The following is a 17,797-nucleotide window of genomic DNA, read 5'->3' as shown; positions in this document are numbered from 1 at the left end:
GAGAGTAAGGCTCCTGCACTCATGTCCGTACCCCAAACCTAAACCTTGACCCTGCTCACTGGACAACTTTCATGGGGGAGCCATCCCACTAGTGGGGCAAAGGAAACTCAATCCTCTCTCCTGGGACACAGAAATTCTTCCCATTAGTCTTTTATGGTCCTAGAACCACTGGGGTGGCCATTTTCCACCATGTGTAGACAAAGAAAAATAGCTATTTTATAAAGATTAAAAGAAAAATAAATTCGAGACATGTGAAACATAAGACTGACTCAGAAAGATAGGAGAATTTACTATTAAGATACTGAAGGAGAAAGCTGCCTCAGTTCCTACAGACTGTCCATCTTCCAAGTCCAGTTCCTCATGGGACTTAGTTATGCTCCTCACCCTTGGTCTCCATGAAAAATCCTCAGATCCCATAGTTATTCTCTCTCCCACTCCCCGTCTGTTTTGCGGAAGTCAGTTTTAGTGGACTTCTGTTAAACACAATCAACAGAATCTTAATCCATGTTTGTCGTGGGCAGCATCCAAGATGGGCCCCAATGTATCTCCTGGTATTCACACTCTTGTATTAATATAATACTGTCCCCTCAACTTAATGACTTGATTCTATCAAATAGCAGTGACAGAATGTCACTTCTAAGCTCAGGTTATAAAGACTATGGCTTCCAGCCAGGTGCAGTGGCTCATGCCTGTAATCCCAGCACTTTGGGAGGCCAAGACGGACAGATCACTTGAGGTCAGGAGTTCGAGACCAGCCTGGCCAACATGTGAAACCCCGTCTCTACCAAAAATACAAAAATTAGCCAGGCGTGGTGGGGGTCGCCTGTAATCCCAGATACTCAAGAGGCTGAGGCAGGAGAATCTCTTGAACCCAGGAGACAGAGGTTACAGTGAGCTGAGATCCCACCAATACACTCCAGCCTGGGTGACAGAGTGAGACGTCATCTCAAAAAAAAAAAAAAAAAAAGACTATGTATGGCTTCCATCTTGTGGGTCTCTCTTGGTCTCTCTTGCTCTCTCTCGGATCACTTGGTCCAGGGGAAGCCAGCTGCCCTATGGAGAGGCCAATGTGGCAGGAAACTGACGTATCCAGCCAACAGCCAGTGAGTACCTGATGCCTGCATTGGCCACGTAAGTGAGCCTGGAAGCAGTTCCCCTAGTTGAGCCATGAGATGACGACAGCCCCACCTGAGAGCTCAGCTGTAATCCCAGGAGACACCCTGAGCCAGAGGCTCTCAGCTAAGCTGGGAGTCCTGACTCACAAAAACTGAGACACAATAAATGTTGTTGTTTTAAGTTACTAAATGTTGGGGTAATTTCTTGTACAGCTTTTCAACTAATACAATTCCCTAAAACATAATTCTTACTTAGACTAACATCACATTAAAAAAGAAAAACATCAAGATACATCAATTTCTTCTTGAGAAAGTTTTACCTTGCTATAAGAACTGGTTTAAAAGAGGTACAGTGTGTTGCAGTGAAAGGATCTGACCCCAATATCAGAAGACTTGCTCTCAGACTGAGAACTGCTGTGAACCAGCTGTGGGGAGCCGAGGAGCAGCTCCTCTTGGCAGCTCAGCTGTCCTATCTGTAACATGAGGATCTCTACAGTATGAGGTCCTTGATGCTCTGAACAGCCTGTGATTCTACGAAGGCTACCTTCTTCTCATACTCAACAAAAATAGCCTATTCCTTTTACAGTTCTAAAGACATCTATTCTGTCTTCCACACTAAAACTGAGTGATCATTCTCCAGAATTTAGAGTATATAAAAATATACAAGAAACTCCAGTACACATCCATCATTGTGAAATCTCTTTTCCAACAAACGTCCTCTTAATGAGCACAATTCATTAAATGTTTGGGGACTAAGCTACGAACAAGTTCAACTAAACTACCTACTGACTTCAAAAGGAACATATACCCACCACGTGTGGTGGCTCATGACTGTAATCCCAGCACTTTGGGAGGCTGAGGCAGGAGGATCACTTGAGTCCAGGAGTTCCCGACCAGCCTAGGCAACATGCCAAGACCCTGTATGTACAAATAATTTAAAAACTTAGCCAGGCATGGTGGTGCACACTTGTGGTCCCAGCTACTCGGGAGGCTAAAGCAGAAGGACTGCTCGAGACTGGGAGGTTAAGGCTGCAGTGAGCCATGATCTCACCACTGCACTCCAGACCAGGTGACAGAGTGAGACCCTATGTCAAAAAAGAAAGAAAGAAAGAAAAAAAGAACATATGCCCAGTCCAGCCTGGATCTTTCAGAAGCAAATTACCCTGTGCCTGCCTTGGCCTTACCGGCGTCTGCCTCACTGCCCCACCCCCTTCACCACTCTTGCCCCTCACTAATCAGGCAGCGCTTATTTGCTAACTTACCCTGACCCCATCCTCTGCCATCCAGGGGACTCTGGTCTCCCTTCTTCCCCTACACACTGTATTGTAATCCCTTATTTGCATCTGTCTCACCTAATAGATCATTATGTCCTTAAGCGCAAGGTCCAAATAATGTTGACCTTTGTATTCCCAGCATCCAGCAGGGAGGCTGGAATGCAGAACTTGGACTGACCAATGGTTGTTGACCTACTGAAGAACTGAACCTCGAACTTCCACAGGAGACATCAAATTCTCACATTTCTAGAAAATGGCCCTCTGCTCAGGCTACCATATTTGTGGACCACCTACAATGGCTGTGGCTCTAAGCCTAGTCACCCCAGGCACTGGTAATTCTCTCAGCCAACTACTTGCCTAGTTAATTCTGTTTTCTCTCCAACATCTTCTCTGTGGATGAAGAGAACACATTCCACAAACACTTCGAGGGGATGCAGCCATTTGCTACAAATGTTAGCTTAACAAGAAAGGAAAAGAACTCCACTAACTTCTCAGCTTGTTTAGTTCCTTGGAGTACTAGCATTGTGTTTACATAACCTCTATCTATAGCAAGACTGTCAAACTGAAGAACTGACACCACTCTTGAACTCTGAAAAAAATTTTAAATACAGCTTTGCAATCAGTTTTTCAGCCACTGTCATCCCATACAGTGACCCACCATCAGCATTAACACTTCAATGGAATAAAATAAGTGAACCGAAGGCGAAAATATCATATGCCAAACATCTTAAAATACTTGAAAACTAGGTAGATCACTTACACACTCAGAAGCAAACAAAACAATGTGGCTAACTTAACTTGGAGCTCAGTGACTGCTCCCACCACAAGATGGCTAAATCCAACCACCAAACTGTATAATAAATGGCTCTTTAGATTATTAGGCCGAAGACATTGAGGAGGAGCACTGGTCTTTGCAAAGAGAATGTGATTTCAGGCTTATTATAAATACTCTCCCTACATATACACTACCCTAATAATTAGCTAGTTACCCTTTTACCAAAAGAGGTCCTGTAAGGGTATCTCATAAGAAGTAGTGCTGTTCATCTTGTTCCAATGGTATTATATATTTAAAATAAAAATTCTTAAAATATTCTGTAAGCATAATTGTCCTTGTTTCAGAAATATATCCCTGTTTCCCACAAACTAAGCACCCACTATGTAAGTAGTATAAAACACATTTTGCCATATTTTTATTTTGTGCAAACAAACTTTCTAGATTAGTTGCATCTGAAAAACAGCTGATAGAACTAAAGAATGTATTTAACTTGGGTTAGGCTGGACCTTCCCTGAGAGACCTCCTATTTCAGGAAATTAGGCATATACTAAGCTTGTTTAAACTACAGAATCACTCTAAAAACAGTACTTAAAGTCACTTTGAAGGACCACAGAAAACCAAAAGAATACAGAGAAAGTAATCAAGGTTTGGCAGCTTCGCCTAAATTGACCTGAAGAGTTCATCTTCCACGTCACTTCCAGATGTGTCATATAAACAGAAGAGGTTCATTCTCACAACTCCAAATAATCTTCCTGATTGGTTGTGCACACACTGACATAAGTCCCAACAATCACATGCAGGGGCCTTTTTAATCCTGTGGTAATGGCCTAGGCAGTCCCCCTTGAGCTCTTTAACAGCAGTGTTGAAAACCACCTCTTTAATGAATAGCTACTCTCTTATAATGATAACTTTCCTAATAAAAGTTGTGTGCTATATGGACAGAGCAAGAGTTGACTAAATGTTTTCAAACCTCAGACTTTTGGAAGACACCTTCAATTTCAAGAATCACTTCTATTTGTATATTTATAAACATACTTTCTTCTAAGGAACTGACATTTTTGGTTCAAATATACTTACAGACAATGTTTGTCAGGAATACTGTGTCACGACATTCTTTGGAGCTTCCTTCACCTAGGCAAGCTGAAAATCAAGACTCGAATTTCTAAACCTCTATTTCAAGAAACCCACGCTGCCATTTCCTCAATCCAGCAGCAGTGCACTTGACTAATGGAAGTGACTCTTGAGATCAAATAATTTAAATGATCTCATCACTATTTTTCCTCAACAGTGCAACAGAGATGCAACAAAACAAGTGTTTTTCTCCCCTTCAAAGTTTTCCACTAAGGATGTCCCTGAATGCCAGACCCCTGAATCAAACGCCTGTTCAGTTTACCACCTGCCTCGGGGGGCCAGGTCATCATGCTGCAGCTGAGATTTCAAACAGTCCACAAAGACACAAAACCAATTCAGCACCTGAACCAAGCCAAAGCTACACACTGTCAGAAAATGTACTCAGATTAGAACTTTACAGACTCTTAACTGTCATTCCATTTACATATTCCTCATCAGAATAGACTCTCAAAAAAAAAGTCCACTGGAGTACTCATAAAATATGAAACACACACATACAGAAGTAGCTAATGTGAAAAATGAATAAGAAACAAAACTGCTGGATAAAAGAAAAATTTACTACTCTTTCAATAAAAAAGGAAGGAAAAAAAGCAAAAGGAATAAGGGCAAAAAATTAAGTGAATTATGAATCTGAGTTAAAGAAATTACACAACTTATAAGTGCACACAGAAAGCTACCCCACCACTCATTGTCAGAACGGTGGCCAATGTCTTTCCTGTCAACAATACCATTAGGAACACCATCTCAGAACCTAATGTTAGTTCTAAGGAGTCAAAAGGAACAACGCAGCCCTTTGCAAAGCTGGAGGAGGAGGCACAGGGCTCATTCACATCAAAATCTGATGCTAATGGCAACCGTGGAGCTGTGCAACCCCTGCAACCCCTGAGGCCATGATGTGTGCAAGTGACAGATACGAAGAAAGCAGAACCACTGCAAATTGCTCTACCAAATTTCTCTTTCACCTGGAATCCTAGAGCCTGTAAGGCACTGATTTTCAGGCAGAGTAGAGGAGCTGCCCTCTCAGGGGAAGATTTCATTTGGCCACATCTGGAAACATTTTTTTTTGTTGTTATGGAGGGTGCTGTTGCTGCGGCTGGCATGGCATCTGGTGGACAGAGGTGGGAGGCCGCTAAACATCCTGCAATGGACAGGGCAGCCCCCCTTAATGTCAACAGTGCTGGGAGGGAGAAACCCTGCTATAGCTTCCTTATCAATTCCTGCTTTAAATTGTCCTTGAATTTCACACCAAGAATTGAGATTTAGCAAATACACATTCACATGTGAATATGACTAATCAAGAAAGAAACCCATTTATGAAAATGAGCTTAGGGAACAGAACACTAGGAAGTGTATCGTCAACTTGCACACTGTCCTTCTCTGGTTGGCATCAATATTGTAGTTTAACATCATGTTTCAAACCATGTTAAAGCCAGACACAGAGGGCAGGGAAATGCATTCGTTTGAGGCCTTGACTGTCAACCTGCCACTTCCAAAGTGAAGACACAGATGTAGTCTGAGGTTGTGGGAGAGTGGGTAGCAAGGAGCGGCTCTGCTGTGTCCATGAGGCAGCTGGCTGTCTCCTAGCAGACTGCTCATGCATCTACACCATCCCTTCTCTGACTCACCTGCTGAGCTCTCCTTCCAGAGGTACCCTTCACTCTTAACTCTACAGCCATCCCTCAGTGTCCGAGGGGGATTGGTTCCAGGACCCCTGCAGATACCAAAACCCAAGAACACTCAAGTCCCACAGTCCACCATGTGGAACCCGTTGATACACAAAAAGGCGGCCCTCTATTTTACATCCCGAGAATACTGCATTTTCAACCTGGTTTGGCTGGAAAAAATTCACATGGAAGTGTACCCGCACAGTTCAAGTTAGTGTTGTTCAAGGGTCACTGGATTCCTGTCACAACGCTCCCTTACAAAATATCCTGGATACAAGAGTAAGGTTCATTTTCAAAAAAAAAAAAAAACCCAACTTAGATTTCAACAACTGTTTCTCTCATGAAAGAAGGAAATTGTGTCCAGATTCAGACCATCCCTGACTGAGAATCACTGCCATGCTAGCTGTCCAGCCCGAGCCATTCTCCAGGGCACAGCACACAGGCACCCAAACATCGCTAAGAATAAAAAGCACCCGACCTACTTCTGGCTGCCTGCTGCTGACCTCTCACGGCCCTGTCGGGCTTTCAGAGCCCTGCTATCTTGCAATGGGGTCCTCCCTGACTCATCCCACCCTGGACGGGGGCTCCTGCTCATATCCTCTGCTCACATCTTACACTTCCAACACCCAGAGGCTGCAGGCAGCTTCATACTGTGAGTGACGAAGTCGTATCCTCCTGCTTCAGAAGAGAACTCAACCAACAGCCAAGTGTGCCTGCAGAGCACACACGGTGCTTAAGATATGTGCCCTAACGGAACCAACAATCTTCCTCAGAAGCCAGTGGTTCGCAAAGCAGCCCTCAGATGGAACCCTCCGTGGTTATGCCTGGCATCATCCTTTCTGAACAGCAAGGTTGCTAGGCTTCCTCCAGACTCCCTACCACCAAATAGGAGAAATGGCAAATCAGACATCAGACTTATCTTACAGAAAAGTGGGAGTCGAACATTTGCTAACATTAGAGTGAATAAACAACTTGTAACTCGTCAATAACATCAGCTTTGGCTTTCAGAATATAGAAGACAATCTCTAATGCTATATAAACTGCTTATCATCACTTTGCAAGCAAAAGAGCAACAAGCACTACATGGTAAAATAACGGTTCACAGCTTGAGGGAAAAAAGGCTGTGGAAAAATAAGATTATCCCTAAACTGACAAAAGTTAACACTCACTGTAAATGAAAGGAATCCTTGATAAATGTGTGCATCTGAAATTTTTGAAACTGGATTAAACACAGCACCATGACTTCTTTCTCCCCCGGGACTTTGACAGGATACATAGACGAGGAGCTGTAAAACCTGGACTTTTAAACAACTACACAAATTTTACAAACCTATTGTAAGAACCAGAAATAATTTAAAGGATTATTATCATTGCACCAACTGGAATAAATGTATCCAATAAAATCCTGAAAGTCAATTAAAATCCTAAGATCATGTAATCATTAATAGACAGAATTCTAAATTTGGAGTGAAATCTTTTCTTGAGAAGCGAAAAACAGAACTCATCCTAGCCACCCATACACTATTTCCTCTGATTCATGTTAAATCTGCAGTGTAAGACAAGGAGCTTACCAAATATAAGCAAAATATCCTTAATAACTGCTCTTTTTCCTTATTGACCACCAAGAACAGAAGCATCCACCCAAAATAAAGAACTTGCTTATAAAATGTTGTAAGCACTGCACTCACAGTTTTGAAACATATAGCTATATTACATAGAACTCCCATGCAGAGTATTTCCTAGTCAGCCTTCACAGTCAGAAGGTCTATAATCAGAGGCATCCAAAATAGAAGTGACTTGCATTTCACCACCCAACTGGGATTTCTGCAAAGCTCACAAAGAAAACTGGCACGGATGTGATTGTAGTTGCTAACAATTCTCTTTACTGTGCCCAGCTGTATTTCTCTCAGTACCAGGAGCCAGCTGACATGTCTAAGCTGCTCACACATCTCTGCTGAGCAAGCCACTCAAATACACCATACCCAATGAAGCCCCACTATACATCCCCAGTACGGGACAATGTGTCTGAAGCCCCACTACACATCCCCAATAGAGGATAATGTGTCTGAAGCCCCACTACACATCCCCAATAGGGGATGATGTGTCTGCAGTGAAGTAATTTTTAATGCAAGTAGTATAACCATGGGAGACTAGACTCAGCCCAGAGTTGTTATCACGGCCCAAAACATTTTACAATTTCTTTTATGAAACTGCCTCTCAGATCAGTTTTTAAACCATACTAAAAAGCAAAACAAAACAAAACAATAACAAAAAAGTTTCTTTACAAACTAATGGGGCCACGCATGGTGGCTCACACCTATAATCCCAGCACTTTGGAAGGCTGAGGCGGGCAGATGGCTTGAGCCCAGGAGTTCGAGACCAGCCCGGGCAACATGGCGAAACCCTGTCTCTACAAAAAATACAAAAATTAGCCAGGCATGGTGGCACAGGCTTATAGTCCCAGCTACTCATGAGGCTGAGGTGGGAGGATCACTTAAGCCCAGGAGGTGGAGGTTTGCCGTGAGCTCACGCCGCTGCACTCCAGCCTGGGCAACAGAACAAAACCCGTCTCAAAAAAACAGTAAAACCTAATGTATAGAATGTCCATCTTCTGACAAAGGTGAAAAAAAGAGATTTACAGGTTTTCCACTTATCTATTTGAAAAGCAACCTTCCTGGCAAGGCAACAAAGTAGCAGTCTGGAGTTGGCCAACCCCTGAAATGACCTCTTCTGCCAGAGTCATCAAGAGACTTCATAGGCAAAATCTTGCTGATGTGTGGGATCCACCAATCTGAGTTGCCAGGCTGACATGCTCAATTTTAGCTTTAGCACACCCTTCTCTCCAAGCTGGCAGATAGCAAAGGAAGCCCCTAGAAAAAGTAAAGGGAGACAGAGAGCCTAGCAACAGCTACCAGCAGCACACAGAGCCAACAGCAAGAAAGAAAAGGTGGGCGGGGTATCTCCTGAGCTCCCTGCAATTGTGGGTCTAGCCAGTTAGACTCCTTTCCTAAAAGAAATGGGAACAACAGCCCCTAATAACCTGCTGAGGAACGCTTGACCTTATTATTTCAGGTAACCAACCACCCTTTATTAAAAGCAGTATTTTAATATAATAAAGTATATTTATGCATGCCTCAAAATCCTATTCTTTGAATAAATAAATAAGCAAGCAAGCAAGCCCTGGCTCCAGCTTGCACCTAAGGGTGCATGCTGACATTCCTAGGAATGTGGTTCCGGGGACATAGTTAGCAGACAGCCTGGTTAGGCTCTATTACCCCAGGAGTCAGGGAAAGCTTCTTCAAATATTCATCCCACTGCTCCTGTGTGGCATCACACTGACTTCAGAAAGATGCAACTCAGAAGAGTAATGAATCTGAGAAACAGTATTTCTATTCCAAATTCTACAGCCAGCAAGCATCCCACTCAAAGGTCAGACAGCTCTATATAACCTCACCCTACCCAGCTCTAAAATTACAGTTATGCTCTGGGACTGCCTTGAAGCCTGCTTTGATGTCTTTGTTAGGATAAGCTCTTTAGGCTTCCAGGTTCTCCGGCTATGGACAGTCCAAACATAATCAGGTGGAGATATTGGAGCATACTTCACATATAATACAAGAAAATCAATATGAGTACCACATTCATAATGACATAAGTTCATCTAGTACTTTGTGGCTTATTAAGCATTTTAGCCTCATTTGGATCCTTACAGTACTATCTCAATATGTAAGGCGAGGCAGGTTTTTTTTGGTGTTTTTTTTTTTTTTTTGGGATGGAGTCTCACTGTCGCCCAGGCTAGAGTGCAGCGGCGCTACCTCGGTTCACTGCAAGCTCCGCCTCCTGGGTTCACGCCATTCTCCTGCCTCAGCCTCCTGAGTAGCTGGGACTACAGGCGCCCGCCACCACACCCAGCTAATTTTTTAAAATGCAAATCAAAACCATAATGAGATACCATCTCACACCAGTTAGAATGGCGATCATTAAAAAGTCAGGAAACAACAGGTGCTGGAGAGGATGTGGAGAAATAGGAACAGTTTTACACTGCTGGTGGGACTGCAAACTAGTTCAACCCTTGTGGAAGTCAGTGTGGCGATTCCTCAGGGATCTAGAACTAGAAATACCATTTGACCCAGCCATCCCATTACTGGGTATATACCCAAAGGACTATAAATCATGTTGCTATAAAGACACATGCACACGTATGTTTATAGCAGCACTATTCACAATAGCAAAGACTTGGAACCAACCCAAATGTCCAACAATGATAGACTGGATTAAGAAAATGTGGCACATATACACCATGGAATACTATGCAGCCATAAAAAATGATGAGTTCATGTCCTTTGTAGGGACATGGATGAAGCTGGAAATCATCACTCTCAGTAAACTATCGCAAGGACAAAAAACCAAACACCACATGTTCTCACTCATAGATGGGAATTGAACGATGAGAACACATGGACACAGGAAGGGGAACATCACACTCTGGGGACTGTTGTGGGATGGGGGGAGGGGGGAGGGATAGCATTAGGAGATATACCTAATGGTAAATGGCGAGTTAATGGGTGCAGCACACCAGCACGGCACATGTATACATATGTAACTAACCTGCACATTGTGCACATGTACCCTAAAACTTAAAGTATAATAATAATAAAAAAATAAAATAAAATAAAATAAAAAAGAAAATGTGGCACGTATACACCATGGAATACCATGCAGCCATAAAAAATGATGAGTTCATGTCCTTTGTAGGGACATGGATGAAGCTACCATCACTCTCAGCAAACTATCGCAAGGACAAAAAACCAAACACCGCATGTTCTCACTCATAGGTGGGAATTGAACAATGAGAACATATGGACACAGGAAGGGGAACATCACACACTGGGGCCTGTTGTCGGGCTGGGGGAGGGGGGAGGGATAGCATTAGGAGATATACCTAATGTTAAATGACGAGTTAATGGGTGCAGCACACCAACATGGCACATGTATACATATGTAACAAACCTGCACGTTGTGCACATGTACCCTAAAACTTAAAGTATAATTAAAAAAGTAAAAAAAAAATAAAGTATACCAACTAAAAAAAAAAAATTTTTTTTGTATTTTTAGTAAAGACCAGTTTTCACCATGTTAGCCAGGATGGTCTTGATCTCCTGACCTCGTGATCCGCCTGCCTCAGCCTCCCAAAGTGCTGGGATTACAGGCGTGAGCCACGGCGCCCAGCTCAAGGCAAGGCAGTATTTTTAAGCACTTTTTTTAAGCAGAAGAGGAAGGTGAGGCTCAGCAGGACAGAGGCCCCTCAGTAAAAGTGGAACCTTATCTGGAATGCGGGTCTTTCCATTACAAGGCTTCCTCTCTTTGCCCTCCACCATACTTCACAGAGCTGGGAGCACACCCTATAAACCCCCTGAAAAGAGCCTTCTCTGACTTTACCTTCCTTGAGCCTCTCCTTTCTTCAGGAAAGACAGGCTAGAATAATGCTGAGAATCAGAGAAGAAATGGTCTCCTGACCAAGGCTCCAAGCAACAAACTACTCAACACCTTAAGAGGATGAGAAATGCTGCAGGGAAAGTGAACTCTCACCCTTCTTCCAGCTATAAACTGGAAATAATACTGAAAGGATGAGGGACTTACATCAACTGTCATTGCTGGGGACCTACCCTCACAGCCCAACGTTGAGTCATGAAAGGATTCATACTTTGAAGTATGACAAGTATGATACTGTCAATAACCCTCTTGTGAAAAATAGCATTGTTTCCTCAAAGTCAATCCAATGTGACACACTTGGAGCTAAATCTCTGACCCTATGTGATTAAAACAGAATTTCAAAGCCACTCACATATCCTGCTTCTTGGTATTTTTTGGTTCTGCCCCTTGCTGGATAGAAATAAATTTAATCCTTGCATTAGTTTCATCTAGCCAGAAATGTAAAAGCAAGACCATCAGGCCGGGGACTGTGGCTCACACCTGTAATCCCAGCACTTTGGGAGGCAGAGGCGGGCAGATCACCTGAGGTCAGGAGTTTGAGATCAGCCTGGCCAACATGGCAAAACTCCGTCTCTACTAAAAGTACAAAAATTAGCCGGGCGTGGTGGCGCATGCCTGTAGTCCCAGTTACTTAGGAGGCTGAGGCAGGGGAATTGCTTCAACCCAGGAGGCAGAGGTTGCAGTGAGCCGAGATGGCACCACTGCACTCCAGCCTGGGCAATAAGAGCGAAACTCCATCTCAAAAAAAAAAAAAAAAGACCATCAGCTTTGTAGAGGAGGGTGAGAAGGTGAGAAAATCTACCACTCCACGAAATTATTTAATATTCATTACTCTCAAAAAGCAGGCAGGAGGCTGGGCGCAGTGGCTCATGCCTGTAATCCCAGCATTTTGGGAGGCCAAGGTGGGTGGATCATATGGACCAGCCTGGCCAACATGGTGAAACCCCATCTCTACTAAAAATACAAAAATTAGCCAGGCAGTAATGGCGTGCACCTGTAATCTCAGCTACTCGGGAGGCTGAGGCAGGAGAATTACTTGAGCCTGGGAGGCAGAGGTTGCAGTGAGCCAAGATCGCACCACGGCACTCCAGCCCGGGCGAGAGAGTAAAACCCTGTCTTAAAAAAAAAAAAAAAAAAAGCACGCAGGAAAGTAAAAGTCCTAACACAAAATATTGCTAAACAAAAGCATATAGGCAATAACTGTGAATCTCTTGAAACAAAGTGGGCTGGGCCAGGCATCAGGAGGTTCAGATTCTAGTCATGGATCATTCTCTAATTAGCTGTCACAGGGCAGTTGAGGCATGGAGGCAAGCTGACAGCAGACTGAACCCCAGCTGCCACTAACAAACTGAGGAACCTTCTGCAAATGTCTTAACCTTTAAGGCTCAATTTCTTCACCTAGAAAATGGGGAGAATGATGAGAAGACTAAGAAAAACAATACAGGTCAAGTAATTAGCACGGTTCTTGGCCAAAAATTAACAAAGTAAATTCTACTACCATCATCCATGATCTGCATGACCTGGGCAAGAAACTACACCTCTCTGAGATTCAGTCTTCTCACCTGTAAAATGGGTGTGTGGAAGCAAATGACTCCCTGATTCTAAGTGAAAGAGAAACATGAAAAGTAAGTAGAGATAGGTCATGGACCCATGGTCAGTGCTATGGAGAATGGCTCTCTTGACAAATCTTTAAACTGCACTTCTCCACACTGCTAATTAATATGAAGTCACATGCTTGGTCGGCGTGTCTCCACATACCTTGCAGACAGCAGGGCTGATAAGTCTTAGCCTGGAAAGAAAGTCCACAGTATGTTCTGCCCACCAGGGCTGGTAATGTTAATGTGGGACCAAGATTCAAGAAAGAGTGCTGCAGAGGTGATGTTAAATAGATGGTAGATACTCAAGGAAGCCAAGAGCAATATGCAAGCACATCCTACAGGCACTTAGATTTCAAATTGCCCCTGTGTCTCCCCCACTTCTAACAGCAAGCATTTTTGCCACTTATCCCTCTGCTGCTTGGGATGAGTCCCTGAGGCTTCTAGCTTCTCTGGCTGTAGACAGCCCAAACACCATGTACCTATATCCCATAAGACACTTCACGTTTCAGACAAGAAAATCAACATAAGTGACTATGTTCACAATTGCAGATGTTCATCTAGTATTTTTTGGTTAATTAAGCATTTGAGTCTCAATTTGATCCTTATGGATGTAAGGCCACAGCTAAAGTCATTCATTGAAAGAAACAAGGAAAAAAGACTAAACATACCACATTATTAAACAGACTCCCATTAGCCAGGTTTCCTTTCAGCCTGGGTATGTTTTTTTTCTTTTTAAGCTTTAAAACCTTTAGGTTTCATTTTCAGTACTTCACCCTATCTGCTACCTCTCAGCTTAAACTACAAAGCCAAAAAGTTTCACATCCATGCTTTCATTATTACAAGTCCTCTTCATTCTCCTTCCCTCCTGTTTCCCCTCACCCAATAAACACACGCGATGATGTTTCCATTCACATCCTTCAACGGTTGGTTTCACTCAACAAATTCATTCAACAAATATTTATAGTATCTTCAAGGAATCAGGTGCTACTCTAGGCACTTGGGTTACATCAGTGAACCAAACAATAAATGTTCTATTGGAACTTACATGCTAGTAGGTGAAAGTAGCTATTATTTATGTTTATACTTATATAGTATATCATAAAGTGTTAAGGAATAAAGAAACAGGAGTGCAGGGAATATGCACTGGGATTGCCAGTGGGCAGCAGAAAGGATGTTTAAAGGTGATTGGGAAGGCCTCCCTGAAAAGGTCAGGCTTGAACCAAGGCTGCAGGTGATAAAGGGACTCACCCAAGAGAGCACATGGAGGACACTTCAGGCAGAGGGAGAGAACAGGGGTGGAAGTTTGTGTCTGGCATGTTCCAGGAAGGGCAGGGAAGGAGGCCAATGTGGCCGGAATGAGCAAGCAACTTGAGTGAGCTGATGGCAGGCAGATCCCAAAGGGCCCCAGCGACCACTGTAAGGCTTTTACTTGTGCAATAAGGAGTCACTGCCGTTTTTGAGTGAAGGAATAAGTTCAAGTTTTTTAAAGGATCTCAGCCATGGCTGTTGTGTCGAGAACAGACTGGAGCAGGCAAGGGTGGAAGCAGGGAGACCAGGTGGGCTGGGGGAGATGGCAGCTGCTTAAATCTTCAGAAGAGCAGCAGCAGAGGTCTTGAGAGTGGTCAAAGTCTGATATATTCTGAGGGCGGAGAGCCACATTTTCCTACCAGATATGATACAGGACGAGGGAGAAAGTGAGCTGTCAAGAATGACAGGTAAGCTATAAAAATGAAAAGAATGGGCCAGGAGCAGTGGCTCACCCCTGTAATCCCAGCAATTTGGGAGACTGAGGCGGGCAGATTACCTGAGGCCAGGAGTTCGAGACCAGTCTAACAAATATAGAGAAACCCCATCTCTACTAAAAATACAAAATTAGCCAGGCATGATGGCGCATGCCTGTAATCCCAGCTACTTGGGACACTGAGGCAGGAGAACTGCTTGAACCCGGGAGGCGGAGTTTTCAGTGAACCAAGATTATGCCATTGCACTCCAGCCTGGGTGACAGAGCAAAACTCCATCTCAAAAAACAAAAAAAAGAATGAAGTTGCCATCAACCATTTTAAGGTAAAACCCTACAAGGACACTATGGTACAGCTGTTACAAGTATCCTGATTTATTTGGTCTCCTCACATTTTAAATTCTCTTTAGTCCCTGCCTCCCTTTTTCCTCCCACAGAAATAATCTAATCCTGGAAGTCTGGACTGAATAACTGTTGCAGACAGAAGAAGTTTCTCTTTGAGAAAGTATGGATGTGACTGCGATGACAAGACACCCTATCCCAGAAGGCAACCCCAGACTAGCTAATGTTTGATGGCTAAGTCAAGCAACAATGGAAAGTTTCCATTTGCCATGTATTGGCTGTGTGACTTTGGACAAGTCATTTCTCCTCTCAATGACTCATTTATTTGTCTTAAAGTAAGGATAATATTACCCATAGGGTTACTGTGAGTTCTAAGTAAATGAACGGAATCCAAGTACTTAGAGCGGCAGCTGGTGGCAGCTGCTACAGAGTAAGTAATATATAGGCTGCAATTATTACTATCATTTTTTTCTTTTCCTAAAGAATTGTTCTGAAGATTACTATCATTGTTGTTATGTGTTGCTGTTTTTTTTCAATCTCTGAATGATTTTATAAAAATAATACCTGGGAAGCATGAGTCCAATATCAATCTCAAAAACACGAATAACCTAACACTAAGATACACTGAGTACAAAGACACATTAAGTTGCCATCAAGCACCATAGACACCTAAGTTCCCAGACATAAAATTACTGAAATTCTACAGGACAAGTATCACCCCTTCATGTGCTTGGTGACAAAGGGAAGAAAACATGAATACATATGTCATATCTCTGTGATTTAAAGACACTAACCTATCATAGAAGACCCATGAACTTCAAACCTTTCTAAACCAGCTGGGTGGGATGTTTTTCAGGACATAAAAAAGATGGTACTTGAGTACTTCAGCCTTTGATATATACTAGAGTCAATGATTCTTAAAATGTAGTTTTAAAATGTTTACTAATAACCTAACAATCAATATAACTCAGTTCAAATACATACAGACATAGATGAGCAAATATAGACATACAGATGTATATAGTGTGTATATATACACACTCTATTTAATTAAAACCTGTTCTCTTCTCTCAGCCTCTAATAATAAATTTCTAATAAAAATGTCCCTGAATGGCAGGTAACACATCCAAGATTTGCCCAGCCAGCAATTCTCAGGCCTACCTGCATCTCAGAATCACCTTGGAGAGATTTAATTAAACATATTAATGGCAATGTCCAGTACTAGATTTCTGGTTTAACTGAAACCAATGTTGAGAACTGCTGGCTGGGTCAATGCTAGAAATATTATTTATTGAATTTGAGAGACAGAAGGTGAATTAATATTTCGGGGTATAAACTAGCATAATCATATGAACTGGGATCTGGGATGAGAGGGCACCCCACAGCCTAGATTGGAAACCTGCCCTATACTCTCTCAAACTATCCTGAATCTGCAAAAGAGTCTTCCAAACGTTCTCTCAAAAATTCCTGATGACTGAAACTTAAGATTTCTTTGAAATGAAAGAACACACAATATCATTTCACTGTACTCTGGAAAAATTGTACTAAGCCTTAGTGCCAAATACCTGGTTACACTTATTTTTTCCACCTTATTTCCTTACAATAGTCTATAATAACTGTATGCAGCCTGGCTCTAAGAAATGTAAATCTTTTTTTCTTTTTTTTTTTTTTGATCCATCATTCAAAACAAAGCCTCCGCTAGATATTGCACAACATAAAAAGGAAATTTACTGCACAGCATAAAGAAGACATTATTTCCAAATGTTTTCACCTGTCAACATAGTATAGGACTGGGTAATGGCTTTCTGTAATAAACTCATTCATTTATTCCTCCCTTTAAAGTACAATACTTACTGTTTATTATATGCTAGACTTTTCTTTCAGGTGCTAGAGGCTGTGAAAGTGATCAAGACCGATCTGACCTTCATCCTTCTAGATGCCTTTAAATGCATAAATTTAAGAAGAAAGTATGGCCGTAGTTCAAAGACATCTAAGCGTATGTTTAAAATAATGGAAATCTAAAATAACAACACTAGACATGTCATATGGAACCATAATTTACTAAGCGCGTACTAGAAACCAGACGTTGTGTTAGTCCCTTTATACATGGCACTCATTTAATAAAGATGCTCTCCTAAAAAGATGAAATTACCATTTAGAAGAAATTACACGAAGACAAACGAGAAAAATCTTTCCTTTAGCAGAGTTTAAATATGGCTTTTCCACAGTGGAGAGAATCTTCCATCCTAAAGTGGACAGGAACGAATTATGGAGTTGTGTTCATTCATTCACACAAAAATTTCTTCATATTAGTTCAACCAGATTAACTATGAGAAGATGTTTGGGTTAAAAAAATCACCTTGTCATAAAAAGACATTTCCAATTTCAAATCTTTTCAGTTGAAAATTCTATAAACTATATTTTAAGCATGATGCATAAATATCCCTCTGTCGTTATCACTGAGCAACAGTGCTAATAAATATGTTGCCAAACCAATAAAATAAATAAAACATTACTGGGTGCAGTAATTAGTCTTAGCTTTTTTTCTTTTTGCAAACTCCAGTCCAACCAAAAGTCACCTGAATAAATCAGAAATTCATAGGACTGCAATTCGGGCCCATGAAAAAACTGGGAGACTTAACCTAAAGGTGTCTGACAATCTTTTAAAGA

At 42.2% G+C, this 17,797-nt stretch overlaps 1 protein-coding gene across 12 annotated transcripts in view; it reads right to left on the bottom strand.

Moving 5' to 3' along the window:
- Window positions 1-17,797, bottom strand: part of CCNY (cyclin Y) — a 308,606-nt gene that overhangs the window by 200,314 nt on the left and 90,495 nt on the right. The gene's annotated exons all lie outside the window — the stretch shown is intronic.

This window comes from Pongo abelii, chromosome 8 (genome assembly GCF_028885655.2).
Source record: "Pongo abelii isolate AG06213 chromosome 8, NHGRI_mPonAbe1-v2.0_pri, whole genome shotgun sequence".
NCBI lineage: Eukaryota > Metazoa > Chordata > Mammalia > Primates > Hominidae > Pongo > Pongo abelii.
Note: the sequence above shows the minus strand (reverse complement) of the source record. Positions and strands in the feature narration are given on the sequence as shown.